The sequence below is a fragment of the Rousettus aegyptiacus genome, unplaced genomic scaffold (genome assembly GCF_014176215.1).
Source record: "Rousettus aegyptiacus isolate mRouAeg1 unplaced genomic scaffold, mRouAeg1.p scaffold_m13_p_11, whole genome shotgun sequence".
NCBI lineage: Eukaryota > Metazoa > Chordata > Mammalia > Chiroptera > Pteropodidae > Rousettus > Rousettus aegyptiacus.
In genome coordinates, this window is record NW_023416286.1 from 69,406,950 (window position 1) to 69,416,230 (window position 9,281).

Genomic DNA, 9,281 nt, shown 5'->3' on the forward strand with positions numbered 1-9,281 from the left:
AAATTAATTTGTTTCCCCAGTGCTTAAGTTTTTTATACTTATGTATTTTAGAACATACAATAATTCAAATTAATGATTAATTCTCTACCTTTAAGAGAATAAAGACTAATCTAAAAATGACGAACCTTAAAAAAATGTAAAAATTTATATAGAATAAGGATGAAGTTAAATTTTATTTGTCAATATATTCCATTATTAGCATATTCATGAAGTCGCAAGACAAAAAGTAAATGATATATTTGCTACACTATGCAAATACAATTTCCTTCGAATATCGCCTCAATTTCCTAAGAGTTTACATATTGTTTATGTATCTTGCTTTGTTTTAATAAACCGGGACACTAATATATTCTAGACTCATTTTCATCATAGAATCATTTTTTATTTACTAGACTTTTTGTCTACCTTACATATAATAATTTTCATTGATTTGAGTTTTTTAAGTTTCTGAAATTATCCAAGTTTTTCTTTCTTGCTTTATAATGGTGAAACTGATACAACCAAGTCTCAGGTAGGAAATCAAATATGTCCTTGATGGCTATTTATGAGCATCTAGGAAGATTTCAATGTTCATTAAGTGTTTTTAATAAACAATAGATTTGGTCATATTCCGCTGAACATTTATGGACACTGAAATTTGAATTTCATATAATTTTACTTTGCATGCAAATTATTCATCTTTTGACTTTTTCATTTATTTAAAAATTTGAAAAGAAAAAAACATATTTAGCTTGGGGATTAGACAAACAGGCATCAGGTTGGATATGACAGTCCAGATTCTGACAAGTCCTAGCTTAGACAGGCTCCAATCTTTTGTTTGGAGCATCAGGAAGTGCTTTCAAATTTAAGAAATCCAAACTAAGACATGATGAGTGACAGAGTATTGCTGTTGCTAGCACAAAATAGGGACTTACACATTAATTATTAACTAATGGGGAGTTAGTCAAGTGAAACGGGACAGTCATGTGAAAGAAGTAGAAGAAGTAGAAAAAGATTGTTCTAGAATGAGGGATCAGCTATTTAAAAACCAAAGCAAAAGTGAATATGATGTTTTAGAGAGATCAAAATGCATTTAGCAAAGCTGGCTTGAAGACGATGAAAGGAAAAGCAGGAAGTGTGTGATATTGGGAGACTCACTTCAAAGCTTTCAGCTGAGGGTCCCTCCTTTACAAAATTAAATAATAATATTCATCTTACAGCATTGTTCAGATAGCTAAATAAGATAATCTTTAGGGAATTGCTTCAGGAGTAGAAAGCTTGAGTTTTACTTTTCATATAATATCCTTTTTTTCAAGACCATGCTAATTTAAATTTTTAATTTTTACTTTATAAAATTTAATTGTTTATCTTGATAAGTAATGTTTTCTAATAATGAGGTTAAATTTCATATGCACTGTTTTATCAAATTGGCCAGTTTGATTTCGCAATAAATTTATTTTATGATCTTTACAAATTTGTGGATAGTGTAGGTAATATTATATTAGCCTTGGTAAAGCTGAATTCAAATCTTGTGTTATTTTATTTTGTTCTGCTTTAATTTGGGTCAGTAAGGACAGGCAGAAATTAAATTTTGTTTCCATTGCATTAACTTAAAAAAATTATAAATTAATTTTAATTTCCATTAATTTACTCAACAAATATTTACTGAGGGCACCATCACATGTAGCAATTATTTCTATAACTTCAAAAGACAGTAACTACTTTTGCTGTAAGAACAAATCCAAAGTAACTTTAACAAAGGTTCCACTTTCTAAATGAGATTTACTTCATTAGATTTTAGGCAATGTTGCTAACAAAGTAAGTTAGGAGATATGCCCAATGAATTATGATTGACATCAAAATTGTTTAACATTCCCTCTTGGCTTCATTCCAATGACTTATACACGTCTTATGGAATGTCATGGAAGGAATTTCTAGGTTACTCAATTGTGAAATGGCAGCATAAATTCCATAGACCTCACAAAAATTCAACATTAATAAATATTACGTCTACAGCCATGCTACCCTGAACAAGCCGGATCCTGTCTGATCTCAGAAGCTAAGCAGGGTCGAGCCTGGTTAGTACTTGAATGGGAGACCACCTAGGAAGATCAGGCGATATAGGCATAAAGAATTAAAAAATTAAAAAATAATAAGAGATTGTAAACTGATAAGGTTCTTGCATTCTATGAGGTCAACCAAGGGTCGCGTTACCTAAAAAATAAAAAATAAAATAAAAATAAATGTTAAATTTTTGTAAAATGTTAAGTAATATAATTTTGCCCTGAGATTAGTATTTCATACCTCCCAGCAATCTATAAATTATCTTTGTGATCTTAAATCACTACTGGAAACCAGTGGCTGAATTATGAGTCAGAGATTAGATTTTAAAATTTCTTTTCATTTATTTCCCTTATATTGCAAGAATGAAGATGATCAAATAAAGGTCATTAGAAGGCATATAAATGTTTATAAAATTTTGAAACTTAACTAACATAATCAGCAATTCAACAAATATTGACTGCATACTAATTATAAAACTTCATTTGTTCATTAAAATTTAGGATACTTTTTATGCTAAAGTAAGTTATTTATAATTGTCACATATTTTTAATATAGTTGTCCCGTGGTATCACAAAGGATTAGTTCCAGGGCCCCCTGCACATTCCAAAATCCACAGATGCTCAAGTCCCTTATATAAACCAATATATAATTTATGCACATTCTCCTGTATACTTTAAATCATCTCTAGATTACTTGTACTACCTAACACAATGTACATGCTATGTAAATAATTGTTACACTGTATTGCTTAGGGAATAATGACCAAAAAAAGCTCATACATGTTTATTACAGATGTAACCATCATAGGTCTAACTACATAGTCCATGCCAATAACAACATAACATTCGTTTTCAAATATTTATGTTTAAATAACAACATAAATTTGTTTTTGATCCCTGTTTGGTAGAATCCATGAATATTGAATCTGAGGACGTGAAAGGCCAACTGTATTACAAATGGCCAAAACAAATAGTCATATGATTGTGTTAATGCCATGTGAAATATGTATAGTGAATCTGTTTTAGTTTATATTTTTACCATTAATCTTGTTAAAATATTTTTTAAATATATTTTTAATATCGTCCTTTGCAATCATGAGGAAATACTCTCAGGAGTAAAGAATCTATTTTTTCGTCTATCTTTGAATATTGGAAAGCTTGAAAATATAATGCAAAAGAAAAATTTATACAGCAAGAAAGCTGTTGAAAGATATAATGGGAATGAAGGGATAGGAAAAAAGGGAGGTAAATTTATTAGCTGTAGTTATATGCCAAGTGCTAATATATATCACATCATTTAACATATATCATGACTGAATATAATTTTACCAATAAGAAAATTGATCAAATAGTGTTAACTATTGATTCCAAGATCACTCAGCTGACAATTAAAAAAAAAAAAAAAGGATGTCAATACAAGACTAGATGACTCAGAGGCAATATATATAATTTTCAATATAAAAGATGAAGCAATAAATAAAAGAAGAGAAGGCATCGAGCAAATGAAAGAAGAGAGGCATGGGGAAGGAAGCACAAAGGGATGAACTTGTGAAAGGCAAAAGGTGAGAGATGGTACTTGAGGGGGGCAGTGAGAGAATTGTGTGCCCTAATACACCATAGTAAGGAGTTTCTACTTAACCTAGAGGATCATGTGAAACCCACAGAAAGATGCTAAGCAAAGAAATATGTGTAGTCAGATGTGTATCTTTAAATGATCATCATGAATAATTTAATAGAATTATTCAGAGATGTCTGAGAACGAAGAGAGACCAGTTTAAAAGGTCTCATAGTAATTTAGGAGTAGAAGATAATGACCTGTACGACACTGCAGAATGAAGACAGAGAACAAATAAACAGGTTTTGGTGGTAAAATCAGTTACTCCTAATGATTAATTACATGTGAGAAATGAGAAAAAGAAGTGAAAAATAAAGCCGCGTATGCTTGTGGCTTAGGCAAATGTTTAGAAGCTTGAAGAAAAGAAGGGCTTTTATGTGATATAGGGACAGGGTCACTCACGCATGTAATATATGCAGTAAGCTTTAATAACCTGCAGTGTGGTTCTGATATTTATATCTAATTCCTTAACAAAAAATAGGTGAAACACTTAACCAAAAGTATTAAAGGAAATGCCCATGTCCCAATAAAGTTTAAATAATTTTTTCTTATGCCAAGTACACTTTTTCTCTGATTTCTTGATCACTCTGTTTACCAAAATGTAAATACAGAAGAAACTTAATAAATTATTTCCATATATTTAAGATCGTTATTTACATATCAGAGGTGAGGAAAGGTGTTCTTGTCTGTAAAATGTCTTCTAAAATGACTGTCAAAAAAGTGATGAACTGATACGTACATAACTGTGAATCACTTTTTATGTACAAAAATATCTGAGCTATTACATATACATACTAAAAAAAATAAAAAAAAACTATTAAGGACAGACAGGTTCATATTGTTGTGCATTGAAAATTTCCTAATAGAAAAACAATTATTAATGTTAAACCTTGTGAAGAAAACAGATCACTTTTATCATTGCTAAAAAAGAAAGAACCCTTCTTTAACATAATTAGTATACAAATTAGCTTTATAGAATGAGTGACTTAGTGCATCTTGTTGCAGTTTATCACCATTAAAGAATGATTTTTATAGTGTTCCAAATTTGCCTCGTACTAAAATTGAGCAGAACTATCAAATATTAATAAAAATAGCAATGATAGTAATGATAATAATGGAGAAGAAGGAGGAGAAGGAAGGACCTTATTTTTAGTAAGGCAGGATCATTTTATTCTAAGTTGTATTTGTATCATTAATGCACATTTACAAAGAAGAATATTGTGGTGTACATTATGTTCTCTTCTCATTAGAGTCAGAGGATCATATTTCCAAGGAGTCTGGGAATGTTGGTAAAACACATTAAAGTTCAGAATATTTATAAACTACAAGTTACATTTTCCAGGTTTATCCTTAGATATTTTATGAAATAAATAACCCGGGACATATGAACTCTCATCCTTTCCTTATATTCTTTTCATTTTTTTTTTTTTAAATCCTCATTCTTAACTAATGAGAATATAAAACTCCCGAACCACAACTTCTAATGCGGGTACATTTTATGGCTTTGGCTAGATTTTTAAATTCAATTTTTAATTTAGATGTGGCTGAGGTTCTCACCTTTGCTTTGATCCCGTCTTTCTCCCTTTAAATCAGCAGAGGCAAAACTGAGCTGAAGGGAAGTAAGATGAGAAATGAAGCTCCCTCGTCCTGTCTTCTCCTTTATTTGTTACTCTTCTACACTTTTTTTGCAATCACAGCAGTGGACGAACAGAGGTGACAAATAGGGAGCACAGGGTAGAGGTGGTGCTGTTCATTCTAACAGCACAGTCCTCTTGAATTCTGTTTAAGTGTGTCAGATACACACAAAAGAACAGAGAAATCTCTTGATAATTACCAGGATCCTCATATGACATCTAATAAGAAACAATGATATTTTTTATCTATATAAAGATAACCAAAAATGTAATGATCAGGAAATCATATTGAGAGATATTCTATTTTTTATCAAGAAATCCTCTCACTTTTAAAACACTTTATATCAAATGTATCTGTTAGAATATATTTACATTTACAGAAAGTTATATTAAATACTAATGGCCATACCACACAGCTTGAGAACTTGAACATAAATAGTACTTTGGAACTGCTCTAATAAAAATGATTTTTGTGTTAACTACCCCATTTACAGTTTAAACATATCTCATGAATTAATACATACATAATAATATAAATATATACTATATTATATACTATATATATATTTGTTGGTTTGAACTTTAGACAATTCATATAAAACTGTATGCTCTCTTCAGTGTGTTTTATTTATTTGACCCAATACTATATATTTATGGCTTATCTAAATTGATGTATATACTCATGGTACATTTGTTTTCAGTGATATCTTTTATTATTTAATACAATAAAATATTATTGTAAAATTTGTCCTTTGTAGTATTGAGGGAGACATCCTGGGAATATATTCAAAATATTTAACAATAGATGATACATAAAAAAGCAGCCAAAGTAGAATCGTATCCATTCTGAATAAACGTCAGGTTTAATAACGAGAAACAGCCATACCAGTTCATTTCAGCCAAACTCAAACTCGAACTCAATAATTTGGGTAGCTTCATTTCTTTCTTAATGGACATATAACTTTTGTGTAAATGCATCTTTTTTTTTTTTTGAGAAATGCACTTAGATGTTATGTCAAATTGATGAATATGTGCATGTCTATTTTAATTAAATAATGCCAAATTGCTCACAGTGTTGTGACAGTTTAGCATCATCATCATTGTGCGTGAGTACCCATTAATCCATGAATATCAGTTCTTTTATGCTTCTCAAATTTTCCAATCTGGTGGAAGTAAGGAAAAAACCCTGGAGCATCAAGCCCGGTAGAGTAAATTATGCATAACCCTGATAATCCTGAGATAAAGGTAGACGTGATAATATGATAGAATTAGTGATAGGGCAGGTTGTGTTCTTTATGGGGAAAAGAGAGCACGTGAATATCTGAAAGCCTAGTGAAGCAAAAAATATACAAATGACTAATTTCTCTCCACATTTTACTCACTCCCTATTTTTAGGTGCCAAATTTTATATGCACATATATGCTAACATTCCCCTAAAGATAATAACAATTCTCAGTCCTCTATTAGTTCACTGAAGCCAAGTAACTAACTTTAGGCAATGGAATGTAATGGTAATGATGTGGATTATTACTGGGTCTTTATCTCCTTACAGATAAAGACACTTGCTTTTGACTACATTTTCCTTTCATACTGCCTGGGAAATGGTGATAATTAGAACAAATTTGGGAGTTTGGTTTTGAGGATGGCAGCCCCAACATCATCCACTCAAAGCTAAGAATCTCATTCTGGAATTTTACATAAATAAAAATAAACTTATATTTAAGCTCTTATATTTGGTAATCTATTTATACTTGAAAGAATAAATATTTTCTTCTAAGCATGCCTGAAATTCTAAATTAAATCAAATCTGTCATGAAAAAAAATGTATCTATCTAAATATCTATATACATAATAAGAAATATATCAATGTGGGTGATACACACATTACATAAATCTATCTAATAATACACTGTGTATAAGAATCACTATCTATGTGACAGATCATTTCTAAGTATGCACTTTAGCTAACATAGTAAAGAAATATAATGAATCAAGATACTGGATATTTTTTTTTCTTTTTAGCTCTATTTCAGTAAAGTATTTTAGGATTATATCTCTAGTGGTATGAGTTTAGTTTATTTTCTAATATTTTTCTTTACTCATAAATTATAATTAGAGTCTATACTGAGAGTTCCATTAAATCCAAAACTCTGTAATTTTTAATTCACAAAAATTTATTTAAATGATAGATTACTATCATGCTGAAATAGTATTTATCTAACTTTTATTACTTTGAAATAGTGAAAGAACACACCAGTGAATTTTCATTAAATCTGCATAAAATTTTAGTTGCCAAAGACAAGGTTATTTTTTAAAATGCTATATTGCAAATATACAGTAACTGTTAACATTGGAAGAATAAAGTTTTATTTGTAACAAATGCCAAGATGCAAGCCTGAAAGATTTGTGAAGCATTTCTTCATAGCATCATTTAAACCTGCAAATTTCTACTTCCCTTAAATAGAAGAAAATATAGTTGTATTTTCAAATTTTAGATGTAAAAAAAAAAAAACACTGGATTTCAGTGCTCAATTTATAGAGATGCAGTGGAATTCTTTCATGATCGTAAAGGTATAGCCTCCTCTACACAATGGTGGTGGCAGCAGTAGGTCTAAAAGCCATGTATCTGGGTTTCAACTAAGGATAATATTATTTGATTAAATTTCGATTCCTTGTGTGCCTACCATTATATATACCCTTCATAATGTGTGTTTTTTCAGTGAACAATTTCTTTTTTGATTATTTTAATTATAAATGCTAATGATGTTGACTTTTAAAGTGTGATATTGAAAGCTTTTATAACTCCCATAGTATATGAGAGAGCTCCCAGTTTTTGAAGATTAAACCAGAAAGTTTATTTCAACATTAGATAATATAGCTGGCTCTGCTTTCCAGCACACAAACATTCAAAGTAAAAGTTGAAGTTTAGTTATAGTACATTTATGCATTTCAATAATATCATTTCTCTATGATTTTTCAACTTTCATTTTTATATACTGTAGTTTAATTCACATTAGAACAACTCATTAATTTTTATTAGATATTGCCACTGAAACATTTTAAAATAAGATTTCAGTCACTCTACAGAGGATAGACTCAAAGAAAATAAAACAACTTCTTTTCCTTTTTTGATTAAAATTTGTATCCAAAAGAAAAACCCAACATTTTTTTGATCGCTCAGGGCTGGTCTGATATAGGTTTTCTATTAACCTAGATCTCTCTCCTGGGATTTGTATGCATCATATATGAAGTAAACCAACCAGCTATTACTATTGCTCAACCACAAAGAAATTAAAACTGGTGAGTACTATTTTTCTTTTTTTCTTACCTTTATAGATACTTTTATTTTACTTTTTCTCTTGGTAGTTTATGTGGCGCTGATTGAAAGACAATTCAAAAATAAATCTAAAAGTGTAAGAATTTAAAAGAATCAGAATCTAAGAATTTAATTCTTCTGGTACTACAGTGAATTCATATTAAAATAAGAAAACAAAGTATGCTTTTCATATTTAGAAGTATAATACAAAAACTATGTTTACAATTTTTCAAATAATGAAAAAAATTTTAAATAAAGGCTAAGTGGTGTGTGACAGATGCAGGGAAGGGAGAATGGAGAGGACAGGTGTAAAGTTTATAGGCAGAGCGATGAGAAGAGTGTCTTATTGAGCAATTACTGATTCTTTATAGAGATCATCTAATTATGTGAAATTATGCTTTTAGAAACACCGTATTAACTTCAGTGTATCTAAAATTACATGTATCTACAAACATGATGAATGAATGTTGGTATTTTGGAAAAATTTTTGATAGAGTAATAAAAATATACACTTCTTTAAGATTCTGTTTTTTGAAAAAGAACATGTATAGTTGTAACATTGTCCCAAATCTAAATAAAATTAAGTATGTTCTGAGTAATTTCTTTTTCATAGTAGGGCTATTTTTACTCATGTTAATTTTAACAGCTGTACTTGGCTCAGAAGAACAAAAAGT

At 29.7% G+C, this 9,281-nt stretch overlaps 1 pseudogene; it reads left to right on the forward strand.

The window, feature by feature from the left end:
* The first annotated feature begins 1,987 nt into the window (after positions 1-1,987).
* On the forward strand, positions 1,988-2,106 carry LOC118609803 (annotated as a pseudogene).
* The last annotated feature ends 7,175 nt before the right edge of the window (positions 2,107-9,281 follow it).